At 36.6% G+C, this 15,684-nt stretch overlaps 1 protein-coding gene across 2 annotated transcripts in view; it reads right to left on the bottom strand.

Moving 5' to 3' along the window:
- The window catches only part of itgb1a (integrin, beta 1a), a 110,558-nt gene that overhangs the window by 54,258 nt on the left and 40,616 nt on the right, over nucleotides 1-15,684 (bottom strand). The gene's annotated exons all lie outside the window — the stretch shown is intronic.

Raw genomic sequence — 15,684 nt, 5'->3', positions numbered from 1 at the left:
TTTCACATCATAGATATTGTGGTTGCCCACCATATTAAGACATGCAAAGAAAGTGGACGTATTAATTTATAAATTGGTTAAAATCCATTAGGCAATTCAGTAATATTAACTAGTTTGTGCTACTTGCACTGTTAAGGAGAATTTTATTTGTCCTATATGCATTTTATGCTATATATATGTGCTTATATTTACATCTTCTGACAGTTAAAATAACAAACAGGTGGGCACTCAGCTACAAGACATGTTTCAAAGCAAATTAAATCTTGCACTAATAAACAATGCCCTCTCATATTGTCTGGGACACTGCTGGATTATTAAATAGCACAATCCAATCAATGACATTATTAACAATTTGAAAAAAGACCACCTCTGAAAAAGGATTTTCTAATCCCACCACAACTTTTGCTTTGTGACACAACACTGAGATCTAGTGTTGAGTTTACATACGGGGCACATGTTACTTGCATTAAATATATAGTAAACAATAAACTGTTTTTCTTCTGTGAAGCTAAATACAGGACTGCATTTATTTTTAAATCAGTACCAACTTTGTCCTGCACTACCTATCCTCAACCTATCAAGCCAAACTACCAGCACATTAAAATATCAGAGTAAAGTGCCATTATGCAAGGCAGTACTTCATGGCCTGTCAGAGAAATACTATTTCTAATGAAACTTTACTCCTATTTTTCATGTTTATAATAAATTGTTTCATTTTATAAGCAGATACCTTATTTTTCACACCATAAGACGCACTTTTTTTCCCCCAAAAGAAGGTTGGAAATGTCTGTGCGTCTTATGGAGCAAATATTGCGTCACAGACCATGATGTGTATTACTTGACAAAAGTCGACATCCAGGGGTAGAGGGCGACAAAACTCACCGATATGTTACAGGAATTCCCTTTGTGCTTGGAGGAATGTTAGACTCATTGACTCGGCATCTAATCCTTGCGTGTGCGTGAGTTGCGAAATGTAAACAAATGTACACAAAGGCAAGATGGCATCGACATCTCACGAGAGAGCGAAGCGAGTGCAGAAAACAAATGTTTTACGCATTATCACTGAGTCGGACTCTGATTTTCAGAATCTGATTTTGTTGAGAGTGATCAGGAGATCGAACAAGAGAGTGAGGAACTGGCATCAGCTGATCGGGACACCATTCGTGCAGCTGATGCACCTATGGCAAGGTTCGTGTGGGAGGAATACCTAGACATTGATCCGTGGGAGCCAAACTGGCTACCGGACTTCACAAGACAGTATGGCTTGCTGTTGGACATGACAGATTACCAGCCGCTGGACTACTTCATGCTGTTCTTTCCTGAAGCTGCCTTTCAGCTACTGTCAGACGAGACAAACAGGTATGCAGAGCAATTTTTTGAATCGAGGGCTGTGCTTGCACGGCATTCTCATTTTTCAAACTGGAAACCCACAACAAAACACGAGATGAAGGGCTTTGTGGCATTACAAATATAGATGGGACTAGACTGGCGATATAACTTCAGGGAGCATTGGTCCAAACGTGTGTGATGATAGGTACGTGCTCCTGCAAAGTGACTGTGAGCAACTGAGCTTTATAAATTCGGACGCTAGCGATGAGGAGTTCTTGGGGTTTCCATAAAACTAGACGAGTGCTTGAACCTTAAAGTCTCTCCTTGTTTGTTAATGACAGTGATGATGTTTCTTAATACCACTGTTGAATTTACATGGTTGAAATATTATTCTGCTATATTTTATTAAACATATTAGTACACCATTTGGTTCAGAATATTTTTTTTCTTGTTTTCCGCCTCTAAACCTAGGTGCGTCTTATGGAGCAAAAAATACGGTAATACCTATCCAGCTCTGCAACCCACATAATGCCAAACCAGATGGATGACTGTCTTCCAAATGTGACACCTAAACTAATTTACCTTTCTAACTGCAGCTTTACACATTACTTTGGATAAAGACATAAGTAGACAAGGTAAAGGGGAAAAAAATGGGCACACCTACTACTGTCAATTTGCACATTAGTTCAAATGAACTACTTTTAAAATGTTCAATTTCAAAACAAGCATTTATAATCTTTACCTTGGTAAAAGACCAATTAATTACTTTGTACTGTTTAGTTAACTGAATTGCATGTATTGTGAAATGGATGTTGGGTAAAGAAATGTGTGAAAAAAAGGGAAAAACATTTTTGGTGATCTTTATAGTTTTACACTAGGATTTAAGAAAGGAAAACAAATATAGTGATGGTGTAAGAAACAAGCGTCAGACTATTAACATATCCAGTTGACATTTAAACTCTCATTGCTTAACTTAAGCATGTTCAGTGCCAAATTCTTTGTTATTTTTACTGTGGAAATATACACAAAATAAACACAGACATAATACAAAGAGTGTCTTGGACTTTGCCCCACTCTATTCAAATATATCATTATTGCAGTTGTACATGTTATTGTCAGTATACTGTACCTATACACAAAACATTTCTATTGACAATGTTTTATTTCATGTAGCAATAATACCAGTTTTAAATTCTTGACTGTGTGCATTGTCAATGATAAAACATACTTGCTCAATGTGTGTACTCAGATTAGTAAAACAACAAAAAAACAGGGAAGAATTGGTGGTGCCTTGCCAAACAGTTCAGGATACCAAAACGGAAATAACTCCCTGGCTTAAACAACCAAGCCTTTACAGCATTCTTTGATAGAACTTAAAGCTCCAAAACTAACCTTACCTCCATAGCTCTAACAAATCAGAAACTGTTCACTTTGCAGAGGAACATGAGCATGGACAATATTTTAAATAAATAAAATAAATAGTGATGAAGTGGCTCCCTATCCTGGAATAGTTTCTACCTTGTAACCAATGGTACTATGGGACAGGCACTAAAACCCCACAAATGTACACTGGATAAGTACATTTACTCACGTGTAAATAAGTTTAAGCTTTGATGAACATTTCATCAGCCACACATCCTGGTTATCATTTTCTCATACTATATAGTATTTTATTCTTTTTTGTTACAGTTACCTAAATGTTTCTCCTGTTCTGCTTTTTGTTACAAAAAATAGGACAGAGGGTTGTGATAAAGGATAAACTGGTCATTAAGTGTGAAAGGAGCTGTTTTTGCAGGAAAAGCAGCTTGGTTTTCTTATATGATTGGACTGAACCTACCTCCCCCCCAAAGTAGCTTAACATCTATTTATATTGTGATCATCCATTATAGGTCAGAGGCAGGAATTCCCAAGTGTTGTATAGGCTGAAGTGGGTTGCAAATATCATCTTAACATAAAACATTACTGCATTACAATTATTTGATTGGAATGTATGGACCTGTTTTGTAGAAACTGCAGAGAGCAAGCAAATTTTGCCATCTCTGGCACAGTTTACCCTGTAAATACGTATGATTATTTTTATGTACTCATGTGAATTTAAATGAATGGGAATGAGCTTGTCTGCAAGAGATATTTTTTCACTCTAGGAACTGAATACATTGTTAGTTCTGAAACATTTTTACATGAATAATATGACATGAAATCTACCACCCCTAGACACAACATATACAACACACGTGAAAACACTCGAAAACTGAGTTCATCAGTTTTAAAGTACCTGTCTGTGTTAAAGTAAGAAGATAAATACCAGTAAAACTGACATAAAACCTGAATAGGTCACAATGTATGATTTATAAAGTACAGCTGCCTAATGAAAATATGAACAAGGTGCTGTGAGGTACTCGCCCAATAGTACCTTATAAAAAAGCTCAGTGACGTCACCACCTCATCAAACTCATCTGTAATAGGGCTGCCAGATCGAATGTTGCTATTCCAATGTAATTCAATTTAATTTAAAAAAATCTTACTTAAGATACATTCACATGTCGTCCCTACTATCAGATCATTTGGTGACCTCACTATCACTAGGCGGTGACCACAGGTGTAATTAGCACTGGTGTATATGGCAGAATTTGTAATAACACACTTATTTTTGTTAATACTATAAATCACCAGAAAAACCAATTGTTAAAAAGGTCCCTGTACAACAAGTACTGGTAATAGTAACTCTCAATATGAAGACATTAGATACAGACCTGTAGCATGTCTTGATTTAATGTTTTTTTTTTTTTTGAGTGAAACTTCCTTTCTAGATCTTTTGTGGCCTATGCTACGAGAGAATTGTAGAGAGGAATTAGAAGGGTAAGAAGAGTGTGCTGTAATATAGCAACAGCAGTTAATAATGCTTTCTACCTCTGTGCTCCAGAGCTCATGGATATAATTGTCATCAAGACAAGTACCATTCTCGATCACTTTGGCACATAAATCATGGGTTACCTTAACAAATGATAGATTAGTATTTTTCATGCTTACCTGGAAAACAGTTGCAAATATGAACAGTCTTGCATTTGTTAAAGATGGAGCATAGGAAGGTTAAATAACTTGCTCAGTGTCAAACAGTCATTTGGAGGCAGTTACTCAAGTAGCAAACTTATGAGTTTAAAGATTAATGTCTAAGTCACTGCACCATACAAAAATAGACCAATAGCTGATGCCAGAATTGCTTGCATAGATGATATGTTAACAAAATTCCTCCTAGCAATGCTGTAGATACTGAAAGAAAGATGAAACATCTGCTTCAAATTAGATGTGCTTCTGTCTTTCTGTAGGCACATGCATGAAACCTCAAGTAACAATTTTTATTGTTTTAAATGTTGAAAATACACTAATTAATTAATTTACCAGCAAGACAAAGCGAGGCGAGGGTCAGTTACAACTTTAGTTAACATCTCTCTTTGGTAGGTGTAAGATTTTGTTATCTTTTTCTGTTGTCTTATAAGACAATGTGGAATCAGCCAAAATGTTGCTGATTTGTCAAATGAAAATTACATTTTATTTAAGAAAATATAGCATAGAAAGTGGGAAGAAAAGTTATACTTGAATACAAATTGAGGGGTAGAAAGTGGATTCGTCGCTGTCTATATCAAGAAGGCTGTTCAATTATATAGAATATCATAATGTGTGGAATACAAGTCAAGGGAGGTTACTCAGAAGTTATATAAAGTACTAGAGAGGCCTCACCTGTAGTACTACACATTGTTTTGGTCTCCATATTGCAGAAAATATGCAGCAGCACAACAGAAAGTCCACATGAGAGCAACTAGACCAATTCCAGGACTGAAAGTTACTGTATGAGATATGAGGAGAGCTTGAAGTAGTTTAGCCTTTAATTTTAAGCAAACAAGAGATCAAAGATGACATTATCGAAGTGTTTAAAGTTATAGTGGGATTTAGAACAGTGGATCCCAGCTGTTACTTTAAAATAAATTCCTCAACAAGAACAAGAGCACACAGTGTGAAACTTGTTATAGACAAATTTCACATAAATGTTAGAAAGTTTACTTCACATAAAAATGCCAGACACATGAAATAAAATACCAGTACTTGGTAAAAATTCTTAGCTTATTGTTATTTTGAAGAATCTAGTTAATTAGGATTGGTGAGCGTGTCAGGCTTAATGGCCTGTTCTCATCACAATATTGCTAATGTTCTAACAGGTATTTAATACATTAATATAGTATTTCTTCTTTAAGAAGTGAAAGATGTGCAGACTATTATTTAAGTAAGCTTACTGTTTGCTACTTTATCCAGATGCATAAAATGCCAACCAAACCTAGGTTGCAGAAGGCCAATACCTACAGTATCTCGGGAGCAAGTCAGAAACAAGCCCTGAAAAAGTGTAACCGTCAACTGGAGTACCCACTGATGCGCATACCAACACAGGCCTAATTTACTGCTGTCAAACAACCTAACACACATTCCTGATATGGTCAATTTGATCTAATTAATTCACTTTGCAATTTACTAAGAGAATGTGTTAAAAACAAAACCGTTGTAGTTTTAGAGGAGAATGTCTCAAAACATGTCTTGTTTTTCAGTTTTGTCTTTGTGTTCAAAAGAGTACTACTTTAAAAAAATAATTATTGCAATGCTGTGAAAGAAAGTTTGCTATTTCCTCCTAATGCTGGACACTTTCAAAGTGGCAGAAGAGGCAAGGTCAATGGAATCAGCCCAGGAAATGATGCCAATGCACTGCTGAGTATGCATAAACAGATGTTTAATCACTCAGAAGTTGGTCATAACTGGAAGACAAAAAAAATGAGACAATGACTAGCATCATTTATGACTCATGCATTCAGGCTGAATGAGTCAGATAAAGCAATGCCCTTTTCTTCAGAAAAACACTTCATTACTAAACTTACAGTGTGATACAACAAGTCCCCTAATCCACAGCATGACATCAGTATTTCCAGGGAATGCTTCATTAATTATACATCGCCAAAAAAAATCTCCACTGGCTAGGCAGCCACCACTTCTTTGTTTTTCCATGTCTCTACAGTATCTAAGGTCCTAAACATGTTATGTAAATGTGTGTGAGACAACCCACAAGAGTAAATTCTACAACAGTAAGGAAACCTTATACTTCACAGATGTAAGCTAAGACTGATTATACTGCACTACCACTCAATTTTAATTGACCCCAACCACTTACAGCTAAATTATGGACTATAAAACATCCAGCTTTCCATTAATACAAGTGGCATATAAAATCTGCTGCTGTTCAGTGGCCTTATAACTGCAACAGCATAAAACAGACTACTTAATTCAAGATCATCAAGATGGGCCACAGATGGCCAGATGTCTTGAGTTTACAATTTCATATTTTACTATCTTAGTGTTTTGTCAGCACATATGAGTAACTTCCCAGGCTGAGTAACACATAAAATATGTAGGTAACCATTTAGTACCATGTAGCTGGTAGGCTACATACTCTAGTGCTAAGGGTGCTGCAAGAATCAATGCTTCTAGAACAGTACATGCTTGACTGCAAGTAGAAGAACACCCACAAACATATGAGTAAGACGTACGAAAAAACACTGAAAAACGCAACACTTCTGAAAAGAAGAACTGCAAATGCTTCGCCTTCAAGGCAATATGTTTATTCTGAAATACAGGTCTGAAAGCTATGGAGGATTAGTCTTGCAAAAATCAAATGCACTCTAATGTGTAAAATGCATTGAAATAAAATATATATTAACTTCATGCATTTAATGTCTTTTCATGATTTGTCAAGGTTATTATTAAAATTAAATCAATCAAATGATTTATTGCTGTATAATACCATATACAATACTCAGGCCAATCTGAAAGGTCCTGAACATTCCTTAACTTAGGGCTGGGCAGTATGACCAAAATTCTGTATCAAGGTATTTTTCAAAATTATACCAGTTTCACGGTATTCAATGGTATTTTTTCCCCATGCATGAGTGGATGTTAACCACATTTTCCACTGCAATTACTGCAGTAGACTGGCTCGGAATAACCTATTCCACTGTCCTGAGAATTGTACATTGTAAAAAAAAATTTTTTAATGTGCACAAAAGTATTAATACAGCTTTGCATGGTCCCATAAAGTAATAGTTTTCAAGGGGGTGGCACCAATGAAAAGAAGGAATCACATTGCATAACAGTTGCAGTCAAAATATAGAACCTTTTTATTGAACAAATTTTGCAAACAACTTAAATTATAAATTTGACAACATATTTTTAACCATCCAAAGAGGCATTTAGACTTAGTAAAATATTCAGATGTGCTTGTCAAAAGTTGTATTGCACTGAACATGTCTTACAAAAGGAATAAAGAGTAAATATTTTTTGTAAACCAACTGCACTTTCTGTTAATGTTATCAATCTCTGTCCACTGACACATTAGCTATATGGATTGTAATGGCATTAGTTATCTCGATCCACCGCTTACTTTTTTTGTCGTAGGCAGTACCTCTAGCAAATGCGTCTACAAGTGACGTCTGACTTGAGTGTCCTCTAGCTTGTTCAGTTTTACCTGAGGACGCGGAGGGTGACAATCTTAGTTCCATAAATTCATGGTACTCCAATGCATGTTTGCGGCTAAGGTGGTGCAGCAAATTGCTCATATTGCCGCCTCCGGCAACAACTTTAGCTCCACAGCATTTGCAGTAAATAGTTGTTTGGTCCACATCTGACCTTTTAAAACCAAAATCTCCAGACAACAGACATGGCTCATTTTTTCGACAAAAGTTCTTCTGTGTCATCATGTTCAACTTTATCATCTGCTACAGCTTCAGTTTCAGAATGTTCTCTGTCCATTTTCACCACTCAATACCTCCACTAACATATGTACTCAGTTGCATGGGTGTTTAGCGGTGTAGTAGTGAAAAAGGCCCCACCTTAAACATTTTCCCGCTGCGCCACATTCCAAACGTTGTTTAGGCTATTTAAACCAGTATTGCGGTATAAGAAAAATCAATATCATAACAAAAATAAAAAACAATTTTCGGTATGAACTGGTATACCGCCCAGCACTACCTTAACTATTAAATTTCACTTACAATTTGCATGAAGTGCACTGCATTTCTTTCCATAAATACTTTGTTTTTAATTATGACAGGAAAATTGTGGCAAAATTAAATCATTAATATAAACATGCAGGGGATTTTACACATATGATTACATTTGATTTTGGCATGGATAATTCCTCATACTACATAATTCTTCCGATCAATACAAACTAAAGGAGGAAACACATTATACTTGACAAAACACCACCGAGTCCAGCACCCTGACATATGTGAAGAATTCAAGCAAGTGGCTTTCAAGTTATGTTAACATTAACAGCTACACCACCGTGGCGAGTACCCTCTTCTACGCAGTGGTGTGCTGGGGAGGCAGCATTAAGAAGAAGGATGCCTCACGCCTGGACAAACTGGTGAGGAAGGCAGGCTCTATTGTTGGCATAGAGCTGGACGGTTTGACATCCGTAGCAGAGCAATGGGCACTCAGCAGGCTCCTATCAATTATGGAGAATCCACTACATCCATTAAACAGTGTCATCTCCAGACAGAGGAGCAGTTTCAGCGACAGACTGCTGTCACTGTCCTGCTCCACTGACAGACTGAGAAGATCATTCCTCCCCCAAACTATGCAACTCTTCAATTCCACCAGAGGGGGTAAACGTTGAACATTATTCAAGTTATGGTCTGTTTTTTACCTGCATTTTTTATTACTCTTTAATTTAATATTTTTTGCTGCTGGAGTATGTGAATTTCCCCCTGGGATTAATAAAGTATCTATCTATCTATCTATAACGTTTTGTCAAAGTATTCTTATCTAGAAATACATGTACTGCAATTACAGTATGTTTGTTTGAGATGACTATTTATTGGGTTATAGGTTGTTGCCTATGTTTGATAAGGCTGCAAGCTAAGTAATGCTACTGGTTTAGCATGAAGCTCATTAAAACATTATTTAATCAAGTTTCAATAAAATATAACAGTAGTATTTTAGGTAGATTTTTAAGAGACAATAGTGGTTTGTCACCATGTCAGTAAATTTTTACTTCTATTTGTAATCCAGTTTTAGTATAATAACTAGACATTAAGCCCGTTACAATAACGGGCGCTAGAATAGTAGTGCATAAACATTAGTAGGAACAGTCTATATTAAATATCAAAGGACCGTCTATTTTCTGTTTCAATAATACTGGCTTGTATGTGGCTGTAATATGCGTCACTGTATTGTGTGCCTTTAATTTTGTCTCACAGTAATACGTCTCTCCAGCAAGTATTTTAATCTGTGCTGGCATGCAGCTGATTATTGTATGTATGGCGTCTCCCCAGCAACGGATATTATATGCGCGAAAATAAATCTACTTTTAAAAGTCATCCTATTGTAATATCATGAAAATTCATATATTTAGGAAAACACTTTACCAGGCCAAGTTTGTTAATCGCATACCTGACATCCTCAGAGTGAACACTTGCATAACAAACACTAATCCCACCTCTTTGGGGAAGCTGGTCTCCGCATCTCAGTACCCGATTGGATTTTTCGTGCGTTATGTTTTAGGTCTTACCTCATTTACCAAAATCTGATTGGATCGGCCGCGCAATATTTTATAGGCCCCGCCCTCTCTGTCTTCTGTGACGCGTCAGGCGGCCTTTGAAGCATTGCACCATGCCCCGCACATGCACACTTCACCAGAAGACACACACACACGGACACATGGACGCACACAGGGATTTTATTAAAGAGGATAGTGTGGCAGGCCTCTGAAACCCTTACTAAAATTTTCTTGACTTTTCTTAAGTCTTGTCTTTGGATCTTTTAAAAGATCTTATTCAGAATTGAAGTTATACCACAATAAAGTCTGCAGTATCTTCAAAAGAGAAAACTGAGAAAATTGTGTTTAAAGATTCTAATTGTTCCTTCTTGACACATTCACATGAGTAAACAAACACTGTGTGAACAGCAGGTGATCATGGTCATTATTCTGACTGTTCATAAAATAAGCAGCTATCAATTCTGTTTGTTCAAAAAACACTTGCTATGTTGATTATGATAATGATTTTCGTTTGTGTAGCAGTTAATGTAAGGCTTTATTCAGTCACACACACACGCACACATCCCCACACAGGCTTTACACAAATGTCAAAATACAGGGAAAGTCTCATTTTTAAATTGACAAATTATAAGCATTTTCATCAAATAATTGACTGCCAGTATGTCTTTCCTTGAAGGCTATATGCAAGTAATGGACTTGGAAATTAGTCTTCTTATTTTGATCTACTGTGTATGCTTACTTGCTTTATTTTTCCGTGGACTTTCTAGGGTTCTGTATGTGCTATAGAAAATCCATTTGATATTAAAATGCCAATCCTGGTTTATTTAAATGACAGTTGGGTAACTACTTTAAGGACACACCACCATTTAAAACTACTATCACCACTAGTTTTTTTTTTAAATTTAATTGTATATAGTATTACAGAATAAAAGCAAAATAGTGTACACTTGAGGCACCTTTAATAAAAAGATACTAGGTAAGATGGCTACATGCCAAGGTCTGACGTTTTTTTTGCTCACATAAAGTATTTTTATGCTGTCTTTCATAAATGAAGGGTAGCATGTTGAATGGTACTTCTGTTTTAGTGTTTTTGCCTGGGTACTGAGTATCACTAATTTCTACTAATATTAATATAAACTACAAAAGTTTTCCTATCATGACATTCCTAGCACTTGCAAGCTCCTGTTCCCATGCTTAAAACTAAAAGCTGTGAATAACTGAGAAAGAAACTCTTCCTACTTGTTTTAATATTTTTTTTCTTTTTTAATTATACTGACAAATTGTAGGTACAACACATTGAAGCAATGCTTCTAAAATAAGCATCTGCGAAGGATGATTTATTTGAGCAAAAACAAACAAACAAACAAACAAAAAATATCATTTGGTTAACCACCAATTTAAACAATTCCATTAATGTTCACTACTGTCAAGGATCCAATTGCAGGCAAAGTTACATCACATAGATTTGTAAATTGTGTTGATTAAAGCACATTAACAGAAGAAACAACAACTACTAAAAAAAAAGTCTGAAAGAAACTGATGTTCTTCAATAATTTTAACTTACATGTTAAAATGGGTAGTTTGTGAAGGTTAACACTGAAATGAATCATAAAGAAATGCCAGTCACATTTATTTATGCTCGAATACCATCTGGCTGTTGAAAGTCAGATTGGGACTGCACTCCTGAATTTTACTGTTTAATTCTTTCTATATCTTTTCTATAGCAATAGTAATGCAAATAAAAATCGTACTATCAAACAAGGTTCTCTTATGTATTAAAAAAATAGATGTTCCAGATGAAAAACAGAGGCCAGTAAAGAGAGGATACTGAATCAATTGTTAATAATAGACAGTACAGTATATCCATGACAGATGTTATACATATTGCAACATTGACAGAACATTAAAAAATTACTTCTTAGATTAAAAAAAAAATAAAAACAACACTATACACAGTAGTCAATACTTTAACAAAGTAAACTGCTATCTGTTCGGTGAAAATTACACTAATCCTGAGATGCTACCATAAATATTAAACAAAAATCTTTGAACCTTGAAATAATGATATTTCTCATATCAAATAAAGCATGAGATATTTCAGGCTTACTATATTGTAAAGCAGAAAACACATGTACAAAAGATACCTAAATCTGACAGCATTAATGCAACATTCACAGCATAGCAGCATTTTGCAGTAAAAAAAACTGCAGATGACAGCTCAAAGAGGGACATTGTTAGTGTCATTCAATATTCATTGCTTAATGGAAAATCAGCTATGAAATTTGGAGGTCTAGGCTCTTGCACTCCTGTGCTGCTTACAGGACAAATAAAAGGGGTGGGGTGGGGGGACGGTGTATGGGAGTGGCAGGGGGGTTGTGACCTGAGTAACTGCAGTGCCTCTTTATACTTCTGGTCTCTTGATGCCTGAGTAATTAATATAGGGTTCAAGTAATGTATAATCGTTCGTGTGTTTTTTGTTTTTTTAATTCTTTAAGTTGAGCATGTAAGCTGGGTCACTGACTGGACATACTCCCTCTTCTTTAAATTATTAATCACATTTTTTTAAATAGCTATTAGTACTTTAGATCTTATAGCTTCTGGAAGGATAATAAAAGGAAAATAAGATATCTAAAGATATCTAAAATACGGGAGAAAAAAAATATTGAAGCCATATCCAATAGTTGGTTGCCTTCAAAGGCTTAAAGTTTTCGTTAATCATTTTCTTGGTTGTTACTTAAGGTTTGCTTGATTGTTTAAAGCTTGCTATTTTGCTAGCCCTAAACACACTGACTTGTTGCTTTGACATTTTTGTATACTTAAGATACAGAAAATGTTTTAAAGCTACACTTTGCTTAAATCAAATTTCATGTGTTAAGTTTAAAATAAAGGCAAAACATCTTACAGTCTTAACTGCCTTTGAAATTTTACATTTAAAGAAGAAGAATCAGACTACACCAGTAATTTTAATCATTGGATAAAATAAGATTATTAATAAATACACTGAATGTTAGACTGCATGTATAAATGTGGGCCCACTTCTTAAGAATGCAATTGGTTTAAGAACAATTGGCTGCTGTTTCAAAAGCCTTTTTTCATCAAAAAAGTATTTAACTAAAAAGTACATCTTAGCGCAGGCATGTCAAACACGCGGCCCCCGGGCCGCATGCGGCCCGCAACAGAAATCTGTGCAGCCCACATGACAGATCCTAGTTAGCACAGTTCAAAATGATTACTATCGTTTGTGATTGAATCATTCTGCATCTTCGGTGTTACTTATTGACTTTTCTTACTTCTGCCTTCTGACAAAAGCGCGTTTTCCCATGGCATTACGGTACCGGAAACGTCATCTGCTAGTATAGCCACGAGCCTTAACCAAAGTTAATGAGCCGCAGCGTCACAACTGAAGTGCTAGGCTGAAGCAGGGGCGGCCTTAGGCATGTGCAAACTGTGCACCTGCACAGTGCCGCCAAATCCCAGGGGCCGCCACGCCAATATATATTGAATATAAAACAGAAAGAGAAAATAACAACACAGCTGACGGCAATGTGGTCGAAAAACTTTGTTTCTTGTTAATTAGTACGCTGTATTTACAAATGTCGCTAGAGTCTGAGCAGTAAGCTATATGTAGTATTATAATGTTTTGCCGTAATGAGAATATCATGGGTCGCCACTTGGTTTTCAAGTTACGGACACGCGTATATAGAAGCGTGTCATGAGCACGAGGCAGCTATGCAGTGTCCGCAACGGATGTGGCCATCCGCCGTGCATAAGATACCGTATTGACATTGCCAGGCGAAGGGGCCACCGATTCTTTCTCTGCCCAGGGCCGCCATGAGCCTAGAGCCCTGCTAAGGCTACACTACTGACTGGGCTGCTGAGACTGGCCACTGGGCAGAACTGACCATCACGAGTAGTAATAGCCCGCATATTTTCACGTTTTTTTGCTCTAGTTTCATGTAATTTTGTGCTACTATTGTAACGAACAGTTAGTGCAGACTACAGCTGAAGATTTGAAGTGGACGCGAGAACTTGGTGAGTTGTTGTTTAACATATTTTTGTGATTTTGAGTTTGTAAAATTATTGTAGGTCAGGTGGCTTTTTGCATATCGGCTTATTTTACAATATAAACTTTGAAGTAAACTTAGTAAAGTAAAATTTGATTTTTGGAGGATTTGTTTTACAACTTGAATTACTGAGCAATGGATTCAGTGAGCATTTTCGTGATTTCAGTTCACACAAACAGGGCATTGCGCTGTTCTCTTACAACGTTGAAAATGCGCCTGAGAATATGCAAATTGAATCGATTGAAGTGCAGTCAGATTCTATTCTGAAGGCAAAATACAACGAAGTTGGTGTGCCAGGCTTATATGCTTACCTGCCACCCTCGTATGTGCAGATCCGTAAGTTGGCATCGAGAGTACTGTCTATTTTCGGAAGCACTTACCTTTGTGAGCAATTGTTTTTGTTAATGAAAGCTACCAAACCCCCACATCGCTCAAGACTTACCGTCGAGCACCTTTCATCCCTCATAAAAGTTGCAGCTGCCCAAGATTTCAAGCCTGATATTGATGAACTGGTTACTAACAAGAGATGCCAAGTGTCGGGACAAAAGAAATAAATCTCACACTGTAAGGCTCCTAATAAGCAATGAATATAATATAATGAATATCAATCATCAACACTATATAAAAGCAGTCGGGATTGTCCTTCCGTCCCGTGAGTGCAAAGCGTAGCGGTATTCCGCTTATCACAGACTTACTACTTGTGGCTTGCGGTACGAAGCGACGCGATGTGAACAGAGTTCTGGTGCTCCCATCGTTCCCTTGCTTTTGTGCGCGATGCGCTGGAAAAATAGACAAAATTATGTCTCAGGAAATAATTAATGTTGATGGAGTACAAATGCCTCACCGCGTAGTAAATATCAGTAGAGATGGTGCTTGCTTATTCTCATCTATAGCTTATTTAGTGCATGAAACTCCGTCTTTAGCGGTACAGATTCGGGCTGACATTTTACGACATTTTAAGTAATTGGTCAAGGTTTCAGCCATTTACAATGATGCCGTCAGGAATCTCTTATACAAATGAGCTTCAGTATCTCACTGAAATGTCAAAGTCTCAAACTTATGGTACCATTTCTGAGCTAATGGCAGCGGAAGAGTTGTTCCCCTATGAGTTTCAAGTATATTATTATGGAGTCCTACACTCCAAGTTTGGACAGGCACTCGAGGGGATAAAAAAACTTAGGTTTTTGGGAGATGTTATGAATGGGCACTTTGATGTTCTCATTCCCTACACTTACATGCCTGATGTACACATGGAGCGCACACAAATTGAGGATAAAAGTCGGTCGCCTTAAAAGGAGGGTGAGCCTAGTAATATAATAAGGACCTAGCTAAGAGGTTAAGACTCTAATTCTACACTGTTGTATGGAGACTGCATGGAAATAAATTGCTTTTCTTTAAACTTTAAAGTATAAGTGTTACATTTTTTAAAGTGTTCAGTATTGGAACGAAAGCTACAGTAACTTTGTATAATAGTATAATAGTATTTGTTACAGTACGGCCCGCTGACGCACGTATGGCAGTCGAAGCGGCCCACCAATGGTAGTGAGTTTGACATGCCTGTCTTAGCGGAATTACTATTGTAGAAAATGAATGGCAGTATATGAAACTGGGGTGGTTCTTCATAGTATGCTTTTTGTAATTGCCACAGACCAAGTAAAAAAGCAAGTTTAGAAAATGGATAGAAATATGCATGCA

This window comes from Erpetoichthys calabaricus, chromosome 6, assembly GCF_900747795.2.
Source record: "Erpetoichthys calabaricus chromosome 6, fErpCal1.3, whole genome shotgun sequence".
In the NCBI taxonomy this organism is placed as follows: Eukaryota; Metazoa; Chordata; class Cladistia; order Polypteriformes; family Polypteridae; genus Erpetoichthys; species Erpetoichthys calabaricus.
The sequence above is the reverse complement of the archived record's forward strand: the minus strand, read 5'-3'. Positions and strand labels throughout refer to the sequence as shown.